The sequence below is a fragment of the Lonchura striata genome, chromosome W (assembly GCF_050655825.1).
Source record: "Lonchura striata isolate lonStrDom1 chromosome W, ASM5065582v1, whole genome shotgun sequence".
Lineage (NCBI taxonomy): Eukaryota > Metazoa > Chordata > Aves > Passeriformes > Estrildidae > Lonchura > Lonchura striata.
The window spans coordinates 43531878-43551506 of record NC_140743.1 but is presented as its reverse complement, the minus strand read 5'-3'; the positions used below and the strand labels follow the sequence as shown (position 1 = coordinate 43551506).

Sequence of the window (19629 nt, the reverse complement as noted above, 5' to 3'; positions counted from 1 at the left end):
AATACGTGCAGACATCCACGACACAGGACAGGGAGAGAGAGCTTTTGAGGAGAAGAAAGGACCGAGAGACCCAAAGAACACACAGTGCACCAGAGACAAGTGACAGGACACACACCGCAACTGCTCTGCCCTGAGCACCTCAGTACTGTGATCAAAACAGACACTTTTTGCCTTTAGATGGCCTTAGGAGATGCTTCTTGCACATCCCTGCCCCCAAAGCTCATTCATAAGGCCCTCCCAGCACCCCACTTTCACCCCCAATGTGGGCATGAGCCCTCAACTTATCTCTCAGCCATCTGGGGATGAGAGCACCCCGCTTTCACCCCCACTGTGGGCCTGAGCACTCAACTTATCTCTCAGGCATCTGGGGATGAGAATCCACATCGCGTGCCAATGGAGGCTGCCTCGCCTGCAGGGAATGTCCTATGGTCACCGGGCTGTGGTCCCGTGCTCAGATACAATCGAGAACACCAAACATCACTGCATGATCTTAGCTGCACAATGGACAAAACCCAGCAATCCTGCTACTCACCGCTCTCCTAAGAATGCTCGGGCCACGCACTTTGGCCAGGCTCAGAGGCTGCCACCGTCTTCGCAGGGTCTGCCTGGGTTAAGAAGAGACAAAGTGACTCGGCATTGCTGAAACACGAGTGGACCTTGGCTCCCCCTCCCTACCTCGGCAACTCACCGCAACTCCTCAGCCATTGCCAAAGGCTCCCTGGATGCCATCGTGAAATACAAAATTTCAAGGCTTCATCTCACAGTCCTAAAATACATCCAGAGGGCTCACAAGCACAGGAAATCCAGGCCATCAGCTGTTGGTGACAGGGGCTTGGCATACTCTGGGTGGATTCCCTAAACACACAAACAAGAACAGATACATACAATTGCTCCAAAACCTGAAACCTGAGCACAAACAACTGCTTTGGCCCACTGCTCACCTGGCACACTTGGCCTTGACTGCTGCTATCTGCCTGGACCTCCTGAAAATAAAGGCAAAGAACACCGCTGTGACAAAGACACCATTCAAGCATCCCCTGCAAATGCAAAAACTGACTGACCTGCTCATGGGAAAACCCTCACCCAGGACTGGGGCCCTTGGCCACAGATTTGAACTGTCAGCATCTGAAAGAAAGTTAGGACTGGTGTCAAACGGCTGCAGGACAACTTAACACAACTAAACATATTAAGCCAATCTCCCCATACAATCTAGAGCCCAACTACACCCTGCACTGCCAATTTCAAGTCCCCAGGACTTGTGTTGTTACAGGCTATGCAGCAGGGCAGAACAGCTCCAGGAAAAATACGTGCAGACATCCACGACACAGGACAGGGAGAGAGAGCTTTTGAGGAGAAGAAAGGACCGAGAGACCCAAAGAACACACAGTGCACCAGAGACAAGTGACAGGACACACACCGCAACTGCTCTGCCCTGAGCACCTCAGCACTGTGATCAAAACAGACACTTTTTGCCTTTAGATGGCCTTAGGAGATGCTTCTTGCACATCCCTGCCCCCAAAGCTCATTCATAAGGCCCTCCCAGCACCCCACTTTCACCCCCAATGTGGGCCTGAGCCCTCAACATATCTCTCAGCCATCTGGGGATGAGAGCACCCCGCTTTCACCCCCACTGTGGGCCTGAGCACTCAACTTATCTCTCAGGCATCTGGGGATGAGAATCCACATCGCGTGCCAATGGAGGCTGCCTCGCCTGCGGGGAATGTCCAATGGTCACCGGGCTGTGGTCCCGTGCTCAGCTACAATCGAGAACACCAAACATCACTGCATGATCTTAGCTGCACAATGGACAAAACCCAGCAATCCTGCTACTCACCGCTCTCCTAAGAATGCTCGGGCCACGCACTTTGGCCAGGCTCAGAGGCTGCCACCGTCATCGCAGGGTCTGCCTGGGTTAAGAAGAGACAAAGTGACTCGGCATTGCTGAAACACGAGTGGACCTTGGCTCCCCCTCCCTACCTCGGCAACTCACCGCAACTCCTCAGCCATTGCCAAAGGCTCCCTGGATGCCATCGTGAAATACAAAATTTCAAGGCTTCATCTCGCAGTCCTAAAATACATCCAGAGGGCTCACAAGCACAGGAAATCCAGGCCATCAGCTGTTGGTGACAGGGGCTTGGCATACTCTGGGTGGATTCCCTAAACACACAAACAAGAACAGATACATACAATTGCTCCAAAACCTGAAACCTGAGCACAAACAACTGCTTTGGCCCACTGCTCACCTGGCACACTTGGCCTTGACTGCTGCTATCTGCCTGGACCTCCTGAAAATAAAGGCAAAGAACACCGCTGTGACAAAGACACCCTTCAAGCATCCCCTGCAAATGCAAAAAATGACTGACCTGTGTTGCAGAGGAATACTCATCCCACAGACCTGCTCATGGGAAAACCCTGACCCAGGACTGGGGCCCTTGGCCACAGATTTGAACTGTCAGCATCTGAAAGAAAGTTAGGACTGGTGTCAAACGGCTGCAGGACAACTTAACACGGCTAAACATATTAAGCCAATCTCCCCATACAATCTAGAGCCCAACTACACCCTGCACTGCCAATTTCAAGTCCCCAGGACTTGTGTTGTTACAGGCTATGAAGCAGGGCAGAACAGCTCCAGGAAAAATACGTGCAGACATCCACAACACAGGACAGGGAGAGAGAGCTTTTGAGGAGAAGAAAGGACCGAGAGACCCAAGGAACACACAGTGCACCAGAGACAAGTGACAGGACACACACCACAACTGCTCTGCCCTGAGCACCTCAGCACTGTGATCAAAACAGACACTTTTTGCCTTTAGATGGCCTTAGGAGATGCTTCTTGCACATCCCTGCCCCCAAAGCTCATTCATAAGGCCCTCCCAGCACCCCACTTTCACCCCCAATGTGGGCCTGAGCCCTCAACTTATCTCTCAGCCATCTGGGGATGAAAGCACCCCGCTTTCATCCCCACTGTGGGCCTGAGCACTCAACTTATCTCTCAGGCATCTGGGGATGAGAATCCACATCGCGTGCCAATGGAGGCTGCCTCGCCTGCAGGGAATGTCCTATGGTCACCGGGCTGTGGTCCCGTGCTCAGCTACAATCGAGAACACCAAACATCACTGCATGATCTTAGCTGCACAATGGACAAAACCCAGCAATCCTGCTACTCACCGCTCTCCTAAGAATGCTCGGGCCACGCACTTTGGCCAGGCTCAGAGGCTGCCACCGTCTTCGCAGGGTCTGCCTGGGTTAAGAAGAGACAAAGTGACTCGGCATTGCTGAAACACGAGTGGACCTTGGCTCCCCCTCCCTACCTCGGCAACTCACCGCAACTCCTCAGCCATTGCCAAAGGCTCCCTGGATGCCATCGTGAAATACAAAATTTCAAGGCTTCATCTCAGAGTCCTAAAATACATCCAGAGGGCTCACAAGCACAGGAAATCCAGGCCATCAGCTGTTGGTGACAGGGGCTTGGCATACTCTGGGTGGATTCCCTAAACACACAAACAAGAACAGATACATACAATTGCTCCAAAACCTGAAACCTGAGCACAAACAACTGCTTTGGCCCACTGCTCACCTGGCACACTTGGCCTTGACTGCTGCTATCTGCCTGGACCTCCTGAAAATAAAGGCAAAGAACACCGCTGTGACAAAGACACCCTTCAAGCATCCCCTGCAAATGCAAAAAATGACTGACCTGTGTTGCAGAGGAATACTCATCCCACAGACCTGCTCATGGGAAAACCCTGACCCAGGACTGGGGCCCTTGGCCACAGATTTGAACTGTCAGCATCTGAAAGAAAGTTAGGACTGGTGTCAAACGGCTGCAGGACAACTTAACACGACTAAACATATTAAGCCAATCTCCCCATACAATCTAGAGCCCAACTACACCCTGCACTGCCAATTTCAAGTCCCCAGGACTTGTGTTGTTACAGGCTATGCAGCAGGGCAGAACAGCTCCAGGAAAAATACGTGCAGACATCCACGACACAGGACAGGGAGAGAGAGCTTTTGAGGAGAAGAAAGGACCGAGAGACCCAAAGAACACACAGTGCACCAGAGACAAGTGACAGGACACACACCGCAACTGCTCTGCCCTGAGCACCTCAGCACTGTGATCAAAACAGACACTTTTTGCCTTTAGATGGCCTTAGGAGATGCTTCTTGCACATCCCTGCCCCCAAAGCTCATTCATAAGGCCCTCCCAGCACCCCACTTTCACCCCCAATGTGGGCCTGAGCCCTCAACTTATCTCTCAGCCATCTGGGGATGAGAGCACCCCGCTTTCACCCCCACTGTGGGCCTGAGCACTCAACTTATCTCTCAGGCATCTGGGGATGAGAATCCACATCGCGTGCCAATGGAGGCTGCCTCGCCTGCGGGGAATGTCCAATGGTCACCGGGCTGTGGTCCCGTGCTCAGCTACAATCGAGAACACCAAACATCACTGCATGATCTTAGCTGCACAATGGACAAAACCCAGCAATCCTGCTACTCACCGCTCTCCTAAGAATGCTCGGGCCACGCACTTTGGCCAGGCTCGGAGGCTGCCACCGTCATCGCAGGGTCTGCCTGGGTTAAGAAGAGACAAAGTGACTCGGCATTGCTGAAACACGAGTGGACCTTGGCTCCCCCTCCCTACCTCGGCAACTCACCGCAACTCCTCAGCCATTGCCAAAGGCTCCCTGGATGCCATCGTGAAATACAAAATTTCAAGGCTTCATCTCAGAGTCCTAAAATACATCCAGAGAGCCCACAAGCACAGGAAATCCAGGCCATCAGCTGTTGGTGACAGGGGCTTGGCATACTCTGGGTGGATTCCCTAAACACACAAACAAGAACAGATACATACAATTGCTCCAAAACCTGAAACCTGAGCACAAACAACTGCTTTGGCCCACTGCTCACCTGGCACACTTGGCCTTGACTGCTGCTATCTGCCTGGACCTCCTGAAAATAAAGGCAAAGAACACTGCTGTGGCAAAGACACCCTTCAAGCATCCCCTGCAAATGCAAAAAATGACTGACCTGCTCATGGGAAAACCCTCACCCAGGACTGGGGCCCTTGGCCACAGATTTGAACTGTCAGCATCTGAAAGAAAGTTAGGACTGGTGTCAAACGGCTGCAGGACAACTTAACACAACTAAACATATTAAGCCAATCTCCCCATACAATCTAGAGCCAAACTACACCCTGCACTGCCAATTTCAAGTCCCCAGGACTTGTGTTGTTACAGGCTATGCAGCAGGGCAGAACAGCTCCAGGAAAAATACGTGCAGACATCCACGACACAGGACAGGGAGAGAGAGCTTTTGAGGAGAAGAAAGGACCGAGAGACCCAAAGAACACACAGTGCACCAGAGACAAGTGACAGGACACACACCGCAACTGCTCTGCCCTGAGCACCTCAGTACTGTGATCAAAACAGACACTTTTTGCCTTTAGATGGCCTTAGGAGATGCTTCTTGCACATCCCTGCCCCCAAAGCTCATTCATAAGGCCCTCCCAGCACCCCACTTTCACCCCCAATGTGGGCATGAGCCCTCAACTTATCTCTCAGCCATCTGGGGATGAGAGCACCCCGCTTTCACCCCCACTGTGGGCCTGAGCACTCAACTTATCTCTCAGGCATCTGGGGATGAGAATCCACATCGCGTGCCAATGGAGGCTGCCTCGCCTGCAGGGAATGTCCTATGGTCACCGGGCTGTGGTCCCGTGCTCAGATACAATCGAGAACACCAAACATCACTGCATGATCTTAGCTGCACAATGGACAAAACCCAGCAATCCTGCTACTCACCGCTCTCCTAAGAATGCTCGGGCCACGCACTTTGGCCAGGCTCAGAGGCTGCCACCGTCTTCGCAGGGTCTGCCTGGGTTAAGAAGAGACAAAGTGACTCGGCATTGCTGAAACACGAGTGGACCTTGGCTCCCCCTCCCTACCTCGGCAACTCACCGCAACTCCTCAGCCATTGCCAAAGGCTCCCTGGATGCCATCGTGAAATACAAAATTTCAAGGCTTCATCTCACAGTCCTAAAATACATCCAGAGGGCTCACAAGCACAGGAAATCCAGGCCATCAGCTGTTGGTGACAGGGGCTTGGCATACTCTGGGTGGATTCCCTAAACACACAAACAAGAACAGATACATACAATTGCTCCAAAACCTGAAACCTGAGCACAAACAACTGCTTTGGCCCACTGCTCACCTGGCACACTTGGCCTTGACTGCTGCTATCTGCCTGGACCTCCTGAAAATAAAGGCAAAGAACACCGCTGTGACAAAGACACCATTCAAGCATCCCCTGCAAATGCAAAAACTGACTGACCTGCTCATGGGAAAACCCTCACCCAGGACTGGGGCCCTTGGCCACAGATTTGAACTGTCAGCATCTGAAAGAAAGTTAGGACTGGTGTCAAACGGCTGCAGGACAACTTAACACAACTAAACATATTAAGCCAATCTCCCCATACAATCTAGAGCCCAACTACACCCTGCACTGCCAATTTCAAGTCCCCAGGACTTGTGTTGTTACAGGCTATGCAGCAGGGCAGAACAGCTCCAGGAAAAATACGTGCAGACATCCACGACACAGGACAGGGAGAGAGAGCTTTTGAGGAGAAGAAAGGACCGAGAGACCCAAAGAACACACAGTGCACCAGAGACAAGTGACAGGACACACACCGCAACTGCTCTGCCCTGAGCACCTCAGCACTGTGATCAAAACAGACACTTTTTGCCTTTAGATGGCCTTAGGAGATGCTTCTTGCACATCCCTGCCCCCAAAGCTCATTCATAAGGCCCTCCCAGCACCCCACTTTCACCCCCAATGTGGGCCTGAGCCCTCAACATATCTCTCAGCCATCTGGGGATGAGAGCACCCCGCTTTCACCCCCACTGTGGGCCTGAGCACTCAACTTATCTCTCAGGCATCTGGGGATGAGAATCCACATCGCGTGCCAATGGAGGCTGCCTCGCCTGCGGGGAATGTCCAATGGTCACCGGGCTGTGGTCCCGTGCTCAGCTACAATCGAGAACACCAAACATCACTGCATGATCTTAGCTGCACAATGGACAAAACCCAGCAATCCTGCTACTCACCGCTCTCCTAAGAATGCTCGGGCCACGCACTTTGGCCAGGCTCAGAGGCTGCCACCGTCATCGCAGGGTCTGCCTGGGTTAAGAAGAGACAAAGTGACTCGGCATTGCTGAAACACGAGTGGACCTTGGCTCCCCCTCCCTACCTCGGCAACTCACCGCAACTCCTCAGCCATTGCCAAAGGCTCCCTGGATGCCATCGTGAAATACAAAATTTCAAGGCTTCATCTCGCAGTCCTAAAATACATCCAGAGGGCTCACAAGCACAGGAAATCCAGGCCATCAGCTGTTGGTGACAGGGGCTTGGCATACTCTGGGTGGATTCCCTAAACACACAAACAAGAACAGATACATACAATTGCTCCAAAACCTGAAACCTGAGCACAAACAACTGCTTTGGCCCACTGCTCACCTGGCACACTTGGCCTTGACTGCTGCTATCTGCCTGGACCTCCTGAAAATAAAGGCAAAGAACACCGCTGTGACAAAGACACCCTTCAAGCATCCCCTGCAAATGCAAAAAATGACTGACCTGTGTTGCAGAGGAATACTCATCCCACAGACCTGCTCATGGGAAAACCCTGACCCAGGACTGGGGCCCTTGGCCACAGATTTGAACTGTCAGCATCTGAAAGAAAGTTAGGACTGGTGTCAAACGGCTGCAGGACAACTTAACACGACTAAACATATTAAGCCAATCTCCCCATACAATCTAGAGCCCAACTACACCCTGCACTGCCAATTTCAAGTCCCCAGGACTTGTGTTGTTACAGGCTATGCAGCAGGGCAGAACAGCTCCAGGAAAAATACGTGCAGACATCCACGACACAGGACAGGGAGAGAGAGCTTTTGAGGAGAAGAAAGGACCGAGAGACCCAAAGAACACACAGTGCACCAGAGACAAGTGACAGGACACACACCGCAACTGCTCTGCCCTGAGCACCTCAGCACTGTGATCAAAACAGACACTTTTTGCCTTTAGATGGCCTTAGGAGATGCTTCTTGCACATCCCTGCCCCCAAAGCTCATTCATAAGGCCCTCCCAGCACCCCACTTTCACCCCCAATGTGGGCCTGAGCCCTCAACTTATCTCTCAGCCATCTGGGGATGAAAGCACCCCGCTTTCACCCCCACTGTGGGCCTGAGCACTCAACTTATCTCTCAGGCATCTGGGGATGAGAATCCACATCGCGTGCCAATGGAGGCTGCCTCGCCTGCGGGGAATGTCCAATGGTCACCGGGCTGTGGTCCCGTGCTCAGCTACAATCGAGAACACCAAACATCACTGCATGATCTTAGCTGCACAATGGACAAAACCCAGCAATCCTGCTACTCACCGTTCTCCTAAGAATGCTCGGGCCACGCACTTTGGCCAGGCTCGGAGGCTGCCACCGTCATCGCAGGGTCTGCCTGGGTTAAGAAGAGACAAAGTGACTCGGCATTGCTGAAACACGAGTGGACCTTGGCTCCCCCTCCCTACCTCGGCAACTCACCGCAACTCCTCAGCCATTGCCAAAGGCTCCCTGGATGCCATCGTGAAATACAAAATTTCAAGGCTTCATCTCAGAGTCCTAAAATACATCCAGAGAGCCCACAAGCACAGGAAATCCAGGCCATCAGCTGTTGGTGACAGGGGCTTGGCATACTCTGGGTGGATTCCCTAAACACACAAACAAGAACAGATACATACAATTGCTCCAAAACCTGAAACCTGAGCACAAACAACTGCTTTGGCCCACTGCTCACCTGGCACACTTGGCCTTGACTGCTGCTATCTGCCTGGACCTCCTGAAAATAAAGGCAAAGAACACTGCTGTGGCAAAGACACCCTTCAAGCATACCCTGCAAATGCAAAAAATGACTGACCTGCTCATGGGAAAACCCTCACCCAGGACTGGGGCCCTTGGCCACAGATTTGAACTGTCAGCATCTGAAAGAAAGTTAGGACTGGTGTCAAACGGCTGCAGGACAACTTAACACAACTAAACATATTAAGCCAATCTCCCCATACAATCTAGAGCCAAACTACACCCTGCACTGCCAATTTCAAGTCCCCAGGACTTGTGTTGTTACAGGCTATGCAGCAGGGCAGAACAGCTCCAGGAAAAATACGTGCAGACATCCACGACAGAGGACAGGGAGAGAGAGCTTTTGAGGAGAAGAAAGGACCGAGAGACCCAAAGAACACACAGTGCACCAGAGACAAGTGACAGGACACACACCGCAACTGCTCTGCCCTGAGCACCTCAGCACTGTGATCAAAACAGACACTTTTTGCCTTTAGATGGCCTTAGGAGATGCTTCTTGCACATCCCTGCCCCCAAAGCTCATTCATAAGGCACGCCCAGCACCCCACTTTCACCCCCAATGTGGGCCTGAGCCCTCAACTTATCTCTCAGCCATCTGGGGATGAGAGCACCCCGCTTTCACCCCCACTGTGGGCCTGAGCACTCAACTTATCTCTCAGGCATCTGGGGATGAGAATCCACATCGCGTGCCAATGGAGGTTGCCTCGCCTGCAGGGAATGTCCTATGGTCACCGGGCTGTGGTCCCGTGCTCAGATACAATCGAGAACACCAAACATCACTGCATGATCTTAGCTGCACAATGGACAAAACCCAGCAATCCTGCTACTCACCGCTCTCCTAAGAATGCTCGGGCCACGCACTTTGGCCAGGCTCAGAGGCTGCCACCGTCTTCGCAGGGTCTGCCTGGGTTAAGAAGAGACAAAGTGACTCGGCATTGCTGAAACACGAGTGGACCTTGGCTCCCCCTCCCTACCTCGGCAACTCACCGCAACTCCTCAGCCATTGCCAAAGGCTCCCTGGATGCCATCGTGAAATACAAAATTTCAAGGCTTCATCTCACAGTCCTAAAATACATCCAGAGGGCTCACAAGCACAGGAAATCCAGGCCATCAGCTGTTGGTGACAGGGGCTTGGCATACTCTGGGTGGATTCCCTAAACACACAAACAAGAACAGATACATACAATTGCTCCAAAACCTGAAACCTGAGCACAAACAACTGCTTTGGCCCACTGCTCACCTGGCACACTTGGCCTTGACTGCTGCTATCTGCCTGGACCTCCTGAAAATAAAGGCAAAGAACACTGCTGTGGCAAAGACACCCTTCAAGCATCCCCTGCAAATGCAAAAAATGACTGACCTGTGTTGCAGAGGAATACTCATCCCACAGACCTGCTCATGGGAAAACCCTCACCCAGGACTGGGGCCCTTGGCCACAGATTTGAACTGTCAGCATCTGAAAGAAAGTTAGGACTGGTGTCAAACGGCTGCAGGACAACTTAACACAACTAAACATATTAAGCCAATCTCCCCATACAATCTAGAGCCCAACTACACCCTGCACTGCCAATTTCAAGTCCCCAGGACTTGTGTTGTTACAGGCTATGCAGCAGGGCAGAACAGCTCCAGGAAAAATACGTGCAGACATCCACGACACAGGACAGGGAGAGAGAGCTTTTGAGGAGAAGAAAGGACCGAGAGACCCAAAGAACACACAGTGCACCAGAGACAAGTGACAGGACACACACCGCAACTGCTCTGCCCTGAGCACCTCAGCACTGTGATCAAAACAGACACTTTTTGCCTTTAGATGGCCTTAGGAGATGCTTCTTGCACATCCCTGCCCCCAAAGCTCATTCATAAGGCCCTCCCAGCACCCCACTTTCACCCCCAATGTGGGCCTGAGCCCTCAACTTATCTCTCAGCCATCTGGGGATGAGAGCACCCCGCTTTCATCCCCACTGTGGGCCTGAGCACTCAACTTATCTCTCAGGCATCTGGGGATGAGAATCCACATCGCGTGCCAATGGAGGCTGCCTCGCCTGCGGGGAATGTCCAATGGTCACCGGGCTGTGGTCCCGTGCTCAGCTACAATCGAGAACACCAAACATCACTGCATGATCTTAGCTGCACAATGGACAAAACCCAGCAATCCTGCTACTCACCGTTCTCCTAAGAATGCTCGGGCCACGCACTTTGGCCAGGCTCGGAGGCTGCCACCGTCAACGCAGGGTCAGCCTGGGTTAAGAAGAGACAAAGTGACTCGGCATTGCTGAAACACGAGTGGACCTTGGCTCCCCCTCCCTACCTCGGCAACTCACCGCAACTCCTCAGCCATTGCCAAAGGCTCCCTGGATGCCATCGTGAAATACAAAATTTCAAGGCTTCATCTCACAGTCCTAAAATACATCCAGAGGGCTCACAAGCACAGGAAATCCAGGCCATCAGCTGTTGGTGACAGGGGCTTGGCATACTCTGGGTGGATTCCCTAAACACACAAACAAGAACAGATACATACAATTGCTCCAAAACCTGAAACCTGAGCACAAACAACTGCTTTGGCCCACTGCTCACCTGGCACACTTGGCCTTGACTGCTGCTATCTGCCTGGACCTCCTGAAAATAAAGGCAAAGAACACTGCTGTGGCAAAGACACCCTTCAAGCATCCCCTGCAAATGCAAAAAATGACTGACCTGCTCATGGGAAAACCCTGACCCAGGACTGGGGCCCTTGGCCACAGATTTGAACTGTCAGCATCTGAAAGAAAGTTAGGACTGGTGTCAAACGGCTGCAGGACAACTTAACACAACTAAACATATTAAGCCAATCTCCCCATACAATCTAGAGCCCAACTACACCCTGCACTGCCAATTTCAAGTCCCCAGGACTTGTGTTGTTACAGGCTATGCAGCAGGGCAGAACAGCTCCAGGAAAAATACGTGCAGACATCCGTGACACAGGACAGGGAGAGAGAGCTTTTGAGGAGAAGAAAGGACCGAGAGACCCAAAGAACACACAGTGCACCAGAGACAAGTGACAGGACACACACCGCAACTGCTCTGCCCAGAGCACCTCAGCACTGTAATCAAAACAGACACTTTTTGCCTTTAGATGGCCTTAGGAGATGCTTCTTGCACATCCCTGCCCCCAAAGCTCATTCATAAGGCCCTCCCAGCACCCCACTTTCACCCCCAATGTGGGCCTGACCCCTATAGTTATCTCTCAGGCATCTGGGGATGAGAGCACCCCGCTTTCACCCCCACTGTGGGCCTGAGCACTCAACTTATCTCTCAGGCATCTGGGGATGAGAATCCACATCGCGTGCCAATGGAGGCTGCCTCGCCTGCGGGGAATGTCCAGTGGTCACCAGGCTGTGGTCCCGCGCTCAGCTACAATCGAGAACACCAAACATCACTGCATGATCTTAGCTGCACAATGGACAAAACCCAGCAATCCTGCTACTCACCGCTCTCCTAAGAATGCTCGGGCCACGCACTTTGGCCAGGCTCGGAGGCTGCCACCGTCATCGCAGGGTCTGCCTGGGTTAAGAAGAGACAAAGTGATTCGACATGGCTGAAACACGAGTGGACCTTGGCTCCCCCTCCCTACCTCGGCAACTCACCGCAACTCCTCAGCCATTGCCAAAGGCTCCCTGGATGCCATCGTGAAATACAAAATTTCAAGGCTTCATCTCAGAGTCCTAAAATACTTCCAGAGGGCTCACAAGCACAGGAAATCCAGGCTATCAGCTGTTGGTGACAGGGGCTTGGCATACTCTGGGTGGATTCCCTAAACACACAAACAAGAACAGATACATACAATTGCTCCAAAACCTGAAACCTGAGCACAAACAACTGCTTTGGCCCACTGCTCACCTGGCACCCTTGGCCTTGACTGCTGCTATCTGCCTGGACCTCCTGAAAATAAAGGCAAAGAACACCGCTGTGACAAAGACACCCTTCAAGCATCCCCTGCAAATGCAAAAAATGACTGACCTGCTCATGGGAAAACCCTGACCCAGGACTGGGGCCCTTGGCCACAGATTTGAACTGTCAGCATCTGAAAGAAAGTTAGGACTGGTGTCAAACGGCTGCAGGACAACTTAACACGACTAAACATATTAAGCCAATCTCCCCATACAATCTAGAGCCCAACTACACCCTGCACTGCCAATTTCAAGTCCCCAGGACTTGTGTTGTTACAGGCTATGCAGCAGGGCAGAACAGCTCCAGGAAAAATACGTGCAGACATCCGTGACACAGGAAAGGGAGAGAGAGCTTTTGAGGAGAAGAAAGGACCGAGAGACCCAAAGAACACACAGTGCACCAGAGACAAGTGACAGGACACACACCGCAACTGCTCTGCCCAGAGCACCTCAGCACTGTAATCAAAACAGACACTTTTTGCCTTTAGATGGCCTTAGGAGATGCTTCTTGCACATCCCTGCCCCCAAAGCTCATTCATAAGGCCCTCCCAGCACCCCACTTTCACCCCCAATGTGGGCCTGAGCCCTCAACTTATCTCTCAGCCATCTGGGGATGAAAGCACCCCACTTTCACCCCCAATGTGGGCCTGAGCCCTATACTTATCTCTCAGCCATGTGGGGATGAGAATCCACATCGCGTGCCAATGGAGGCTGCCTCGCCTGCGGGGAATGTCCAATGGTCACCGGGCTGTGGTCCCGTGCTCAGCTACAATCGAGAACACCAAACATCACTGCATGATCTTAGCTGCACAATGGACAAAACCCAGCAATCCTGCTACTCACCGTTCTCCTAAGAATGCTCGGGCCACGCACTTTGGCCAGGCTCAGAGGCTGCCACCGTCATCGCAGGGTCTGCCTGGGTTAAGAAGAGACAAAGTGACTCGGCATTGCTGAAACACGAGTGGACCTTGGCTCCCCCTCCCTACCTCGGCAACTCACCGCAACTCCTCAGCCATTGCCAAAGGCTCCCTGGATGCCATCGTGAAATTCAAAATTTCAAGGCTTCATCTCACAGTCCTAAAATACATCCAGAGGGCTCACAAGCACAGGAAATCCAGGCCATCAGCTGTTGGTGACAGGGGCTTGGCATACTCTGGGTGGATTCCCTAAACACACAAACAAGAACAGATACATACAATTGCTCCAAAACCTGAAACCTGAGCACAAACAACTGCTTTGGCCCACTGCTCACCTGGCACACTTGGCCTTGACTGCTGCTATCTGCCTGGACCTCCTGAAAATAAAGGCAAAGAACACCGCTGTGACAAAGACACCATTCAAGCATCCCCTGCAAATGCAAAAAATGACTGACCTGCTCATGGGAAAACCCTCACCCAGGACTGGGGCCCTTGGCCACAGATTTGAACTGTCAGCATCTGAAAGAAAGTTAGGACTAGTGTCAAACGGCTGCAGGACAACTTAACACAACTAAACATATTAAGCCAATCTCCCCATACAATCTAGAGCCCAACTACACCCTGCACTGCCAATTTCAAGTCCCCAGGACTTGTGTTGTTACAGGCTATGCAGCAGGGCAGAACAGCTCCAGGAAAAATACGTGCAGACATCCACGACACAGGACAGGGAGAGAGAGCTTTTGAGGAGAAGAAAGGACCGAGAGACCCAAAGAACACACAGTGCACCAGAGACAAGTGACAGGACACACACCGCAACTGCTCTGCCCAGAGCACCTCAGCACTGTAATCAAAACAGACACTTTTTGCCTTTAGATGGCCTTAGGAGATGCTTCTTGCACATCCCTGCCCCCAAAGCTCATTCATAAGGCCCTCCCAGCACCCCACTTTCACCCCCAATGTGGGCCTGAGCCCTCAACTTATCTCTCAGGCATCTGGGGATGAGAGCACCCCGCTTTCACCCCCACTGTGGGCCTGAGCACTCAACTTATCTCTCAGGCATCTGGGGATGAGAATCCACATCGCGTGCCAATGGAGGCTGCCTCGCCTGCGGGGAATGTCCAGTGGTCACCAGGCTGTGGTCCCGCGCTCAGCTACAATCGAGAACACCAAACATCACTGCATGATCTTAGCTGCACAATGGAGAAAACCCAGCAATCCTGCTACTCACCGCTCTCCTAAGAATGCTCGGGAGGCTCACTTTTGCCAGGCTCGGAGGCTGCCACCGTCATCGCAGGGTCTGCCTGGGTTAAGAAGAGACAAAGTGATTCGACATGGCTGAAACACGAGTGGACCTTGGCTCCCCCTCCCTACCTCGGCAACTCACCGCAACTCCTCAGCCATTGCCAAAGGCTCCCTGGATGCCATCGTGAAATACAAAATTTCAAGGCTTCATCTCACAGTCCTAAAATACTTCCAGAGGGCTCACAAGCACAGGAAATCCAGGCTATCAGCTGTTGGTGACAGGGGCTTGGCATACTCTGGGTGGATTCCCTAAACACACAAACAAGAACAGATACATACAATTGCTCCAAAACCTGAAACCTGAGCACAAACAACTGCTTTGGCCCACTGCTCACCTGGCACCCTTGGCCTTGACTGTCTGCTATCTGCCTGGACCTCCTGAAAATAAAGGCAAAGAACACCGCTGTGACAAAGACACCATTCAAGCATCCCCTGCAAATGCAAAAAATGACTGACCTGCTCATGGGAAAACCCTGACCCAGGACTGGGGCTCTTGGCCACAGATTTGAACTGTCAGCATCTGAAAGAAAGTTAGGACTGGTGTCAAACGGCTGCAGGACAACTTAACACGACTAAACATATTAAGCCAATCTCCCCATACAATCTAGAGCCCAACTACACCCTGCACTGCCAATTTCAAGTCCCCAGGACTTGTGTTGTTACAGGCTATGCAGCAGGGCAGAACAGCTCCAGGAAAAATACGTGCAGACATCCGTGACACAGGAAAGGGAGAGAGAGCTTTTGAGGAGAAGAAAGGACCGAGAGACCCAAAGAACACACAGTGCACCAGAGACAAGTGACAGGACACACACCGCAACTGCTCTGCCCAGAGCACCTCAGCACTGTAATCAAAACAGACACTTTTTGCCTTTAGATGGCCTTAGGAGATGCTTCTTGCACATCCCTGCCCCCAAAGCTCATTCATAAGGCCCTCCCAGCACCCCACTTTCACCCCCAATGTGGGCCTGAGCCCTCAACTTATCTCTCAGCCATCTGGGGATGAAAGCACCCCACTTTCACCCCCAATGTGGGCCTGAGCCCTATACTTATCTCTCAGCCATGTGGGGATGAGAATCCACATCGCGTGCCAATGGAGGCTGCCTCGCCTGCGGGGAATGTCCAATGGTCACCGGGCTGTGGTCCCATGCTCAGCTACAATCGAGAACACCAAACATCACTGCATGATCTTAGCTGCACAATGGACAAAACCCAGCAATCCTGCTACTCACCGTTCTCCTAAGAATGCTCGGGCCACGCACTTTGGCCAGGCTCGGAGGCTGCCACCGTCATCGCAGGGTCTGCCTGGGTTAAGAAGAGACAAAGTGACTCGGCATTGCTGAAACACGAGTGGACCTTGGCTCCCCCTCCCTACCTCGGCAACTCACCGCAACTCCTCAGCCATTGCCAAAGGCTCCCTGGATGCCATCGTGAAATTCAAAATTTCAAGGCTTCATCTCAGAGTCCTAAAATACATCCAGAGGGCTCACAAGCACAGGAAATCCAGGCCATCAGCTGTTGGTGACAGGGGCTTGGCATACTCTGGGTGGATTCCCTAAACACACAAACAAGAACAGATACATACAATTGCTCCAAAACCTGAAACCTGAGCACAAACAACTGCTTTGGCCCACTGCTCACCTGGCACACTTGGCCTTGACTGCTGCTATCTGCCTGGACCTCCTGAAAATAAAGGCAAAGAACACCGCTGTGACAAAGACACCATTCAAGCATCCCCTGCAAATGCAAAAAATGACTGACCTGCTCATGGGAAAACCCTGACCCAGGACTGGGGCCCTTGGCCACAGATTTGAACTGTCAGCATCTGAAAGAAAGTTAGGACTAGTGTCAAACGGCTGCAGGACAACTTAACACAACTAAACATATTAAGCCAATCTCCCCATACAATCTAGAGCCCAACTACACCCTGCACTGCCAATTTCAAGTCCCCAGGACTTGTGTTGTTACAGGCTATGCAGCAGGGCAGAACAGCTCCAGGAAAAATACGTGCAGACATCCACGACAGAGGACAGGGAGAGAGAGCTTTTGAGGAGAAGAAAGGACCGAGAGACCCAAAGAACACACAGTGCACCAGAGACAAGTGACAGGACACACACCGCAACTGCTCTGCCCAGAGCACCTCAGCACTGTAATCAAAACAGACACTTTTTGCCTTTAGATGGCCTTAGGAGATGCTTCTTGCACATCCCTGCCCCCAAAGCTCATTCATAAGGCCCTCCCAGCACCCCACTTTCACCCCCAATGTGGGCCTGACCCCTATAGTTATCTCTCAGGCATCTGGGGATGAGAGCACCCCGCTTTCACCCCCACTGTGGGCCTGAGCACTCAACTTATCTCTCAGGCATCTGGGGATGAGAATCCACATCGCGTGCCAATGGAGGCTGCCTCGCCTGCGGGGAATGTCCAGTGGTCACCAGGCTGTGGTCCCGCGCTCAGCTACAATCGAGAACACCAAACATCACTGCATGATCTTAGCTGCACAATGGAGAAAACCCAGCAATCCTGCTACTCACCGCTCTCCTAAGAATGCTCGGGCCGCTCACTTTGGCCAGGCTCGGAGGCTGCCACCGTCATCGCAGGGTCTGCCTGGGTTAAGAAGAGACAAAGTGATTCGACATGGCTGAAACACGAGTGGACCTTGGCTCCCCCTCCCTACCTCGGCAACTCACCGCAACTCCTCAGCCATTGCCAAAGGCTCCCTGGATGCCATCGTGAAATACAAAATTTCAAGGCTTCATCTCAGAGTCCTAAAATACTTCCAGAGGGCTCACAAGCACAGGAAATCCAGGCTATCAGCTGTTGGTGACAGGGGCTTGGCATACTCTGGGTGGATTCCCTAAACACACAAACAAGAACAGATACATACAATTGCTCCAAAACCTGAAACCTGAGCACAAACAACTGCTTTGGCCCACTGCTCACCTGGCACCCTTGGCCTTGACTGCTGCTATCTGCCTGGACCTCCTGAAAATAAAGGCAAAGAACACCGCTGTGACAAAGACACCATTCAAGCATCCCCTGAAAATGCAAAAAATGACTGACCTGCTCATGGGAAAACCCTGACCCAGGACTGGGGCCCTTGGCCACAGATTTGAACTGTCAGCATCTGAAAGAAAGTTAGGACTGGTGTCAAACGGCTGCAGGACAACTTAACACGACTAAACATATTAAGCCAATCTCCCCATACAATCTAGAGCCCAACTACACCCTGCACTGCCAATTTCAAGTCCCCAGGACTTGTGTTGTTACAGGCTATGCAGCAGGGCAGAACAGCTCCAGGAAAAATACGTGCAGACATCCGTGACACAGGAAAGGGAGAGAGAGCTTTTGAGGAGAAGAAAGGACCGAGAGACCCAAAGAACACACAGTGCACCAGAGACAAGTGACAGGACACACACCGCAACTGCTCTGCCCTGTGCACCTCAGCACTGTGATCAAAACAGACACTTTTTGCCTTTAGATGGCCTTAGGAGATGCTTCTTGCACATCCCTGCCCCCAAAGCTCATTCATAAGGCCCTCCCAGCACCCCACTTTCACCCCCAATGTGGGCCTGAGCCCTCAACTTATCTCTCAGGCATCTGGGGATGAGAGCACCCCGCTTTCACCCCCACTGTGGGCCTGAGCACTCAACTTATCTCTCAGGCATCTGGGGATGAGAATCCACATCGCGTGCCAATGGAGGCTGCCTCGCCTGCGGGGAATGTCCTATGGTCACGGGGCTGTGGTCCCGTGCTCAGCTACAATCGAGAACACCAAACATCACTGCATGATCTTAGCTGCACAATGGACAAAACCCAGCAATCCTGCTGCTCACCATTATTCTCCTGAGAACGCCGCGCTCCTCGGGCCACACGCTTCACCCACGCTCTCCTGGCAGGGTCTGCCTGGCTGAAGAGCAGGCGAGGTGAGGTGGCGTTCCCAAAACTCGAGTGGACCCTGGTCCCCCTCACTAGTAGTTCCCCGACTTACAGCAACTCCTCGTCTGCTCCTGAGGCTCCCTGGTGCCACCTTCAAGTGACAAAGATCAAGGCTTCGTCGCAGAGCCATGTGCCGCTTCCCGAATTCCCAGGAGAGCGAAGGAGCGGCTCTGCGGCCGCTTGCAGGGGGGACTCGCTGGTACACGAGTGGACTGCCTAACACACACAAACATGAATGGATACTGAGAGACACTACAACTGCAGGCACACAAATTCATAAATAAATAAACTAACAAAATCCAAAAATTCTACCAAAATATTAATTTTATTTACCCAGTATCCAAATAGATTGACAGAGACACCCTGTCCTATCCCCTCAATAAGACCTCTTAATCTATGCCAAAAAATCCTTGAAACTAAGATAACCCTGCCTGTATCGAAATAAAAAAAAAAAAAGTCTTGTAAACTTTATAAATTCATTAACCTAACACATCAGAAGCATAAAAATATTAAACTTTTATGAACACCAGTACGCATTACACACTACTCTCATTTCAACGTATAAGAGTAAAGCTATTCCTATTACTAACCTAACACAAATATCACAAAATATAGCAGTAAGAAAAGAAAAAAAAAA

At 51.9% G+C, this 19629-nt stretch overlaps 2 long non-coding RNA genes across 2 annotated transcripts; both read right to left on the bottom strand.

Annotated features, from left to right (window-relative positions):
* Window positions 1–10469: 10469 nt before the first annotated feature.
* Window positions 10470–13694, bottom strand: LOC146763249 (uncharacterized). The gene is made up of 3 exons (XR_014952583.1): window positions 12908–13694; window positions 12788–12829; window positions 10470–11399 (listed from the first exon to the last, which is right to left on the bottom strand). It is a non-coding gene; the product is annotated as an uncharacterized LOC146763249 (long non-coding RNA).
* Window positions 13695–16362: 2668 nt separating this feature from the next.
* Window positions 16363–18410, bottom strand: LOC146763248 (uncharacterized). The gene is made up of 3 exons (XR_014952607.1): window positions 18117–18410; window positions 17997–18038; window positions 16363–16608 (listed from the first exon to the last, which is right to left on the bottom strand). It is a non-coding gene; the product is annotated as an uncharacterized LOC146763248 (long non-coding RNA).
* Window positions 18411–19629: the final 1219 nt, after the last annotated feature.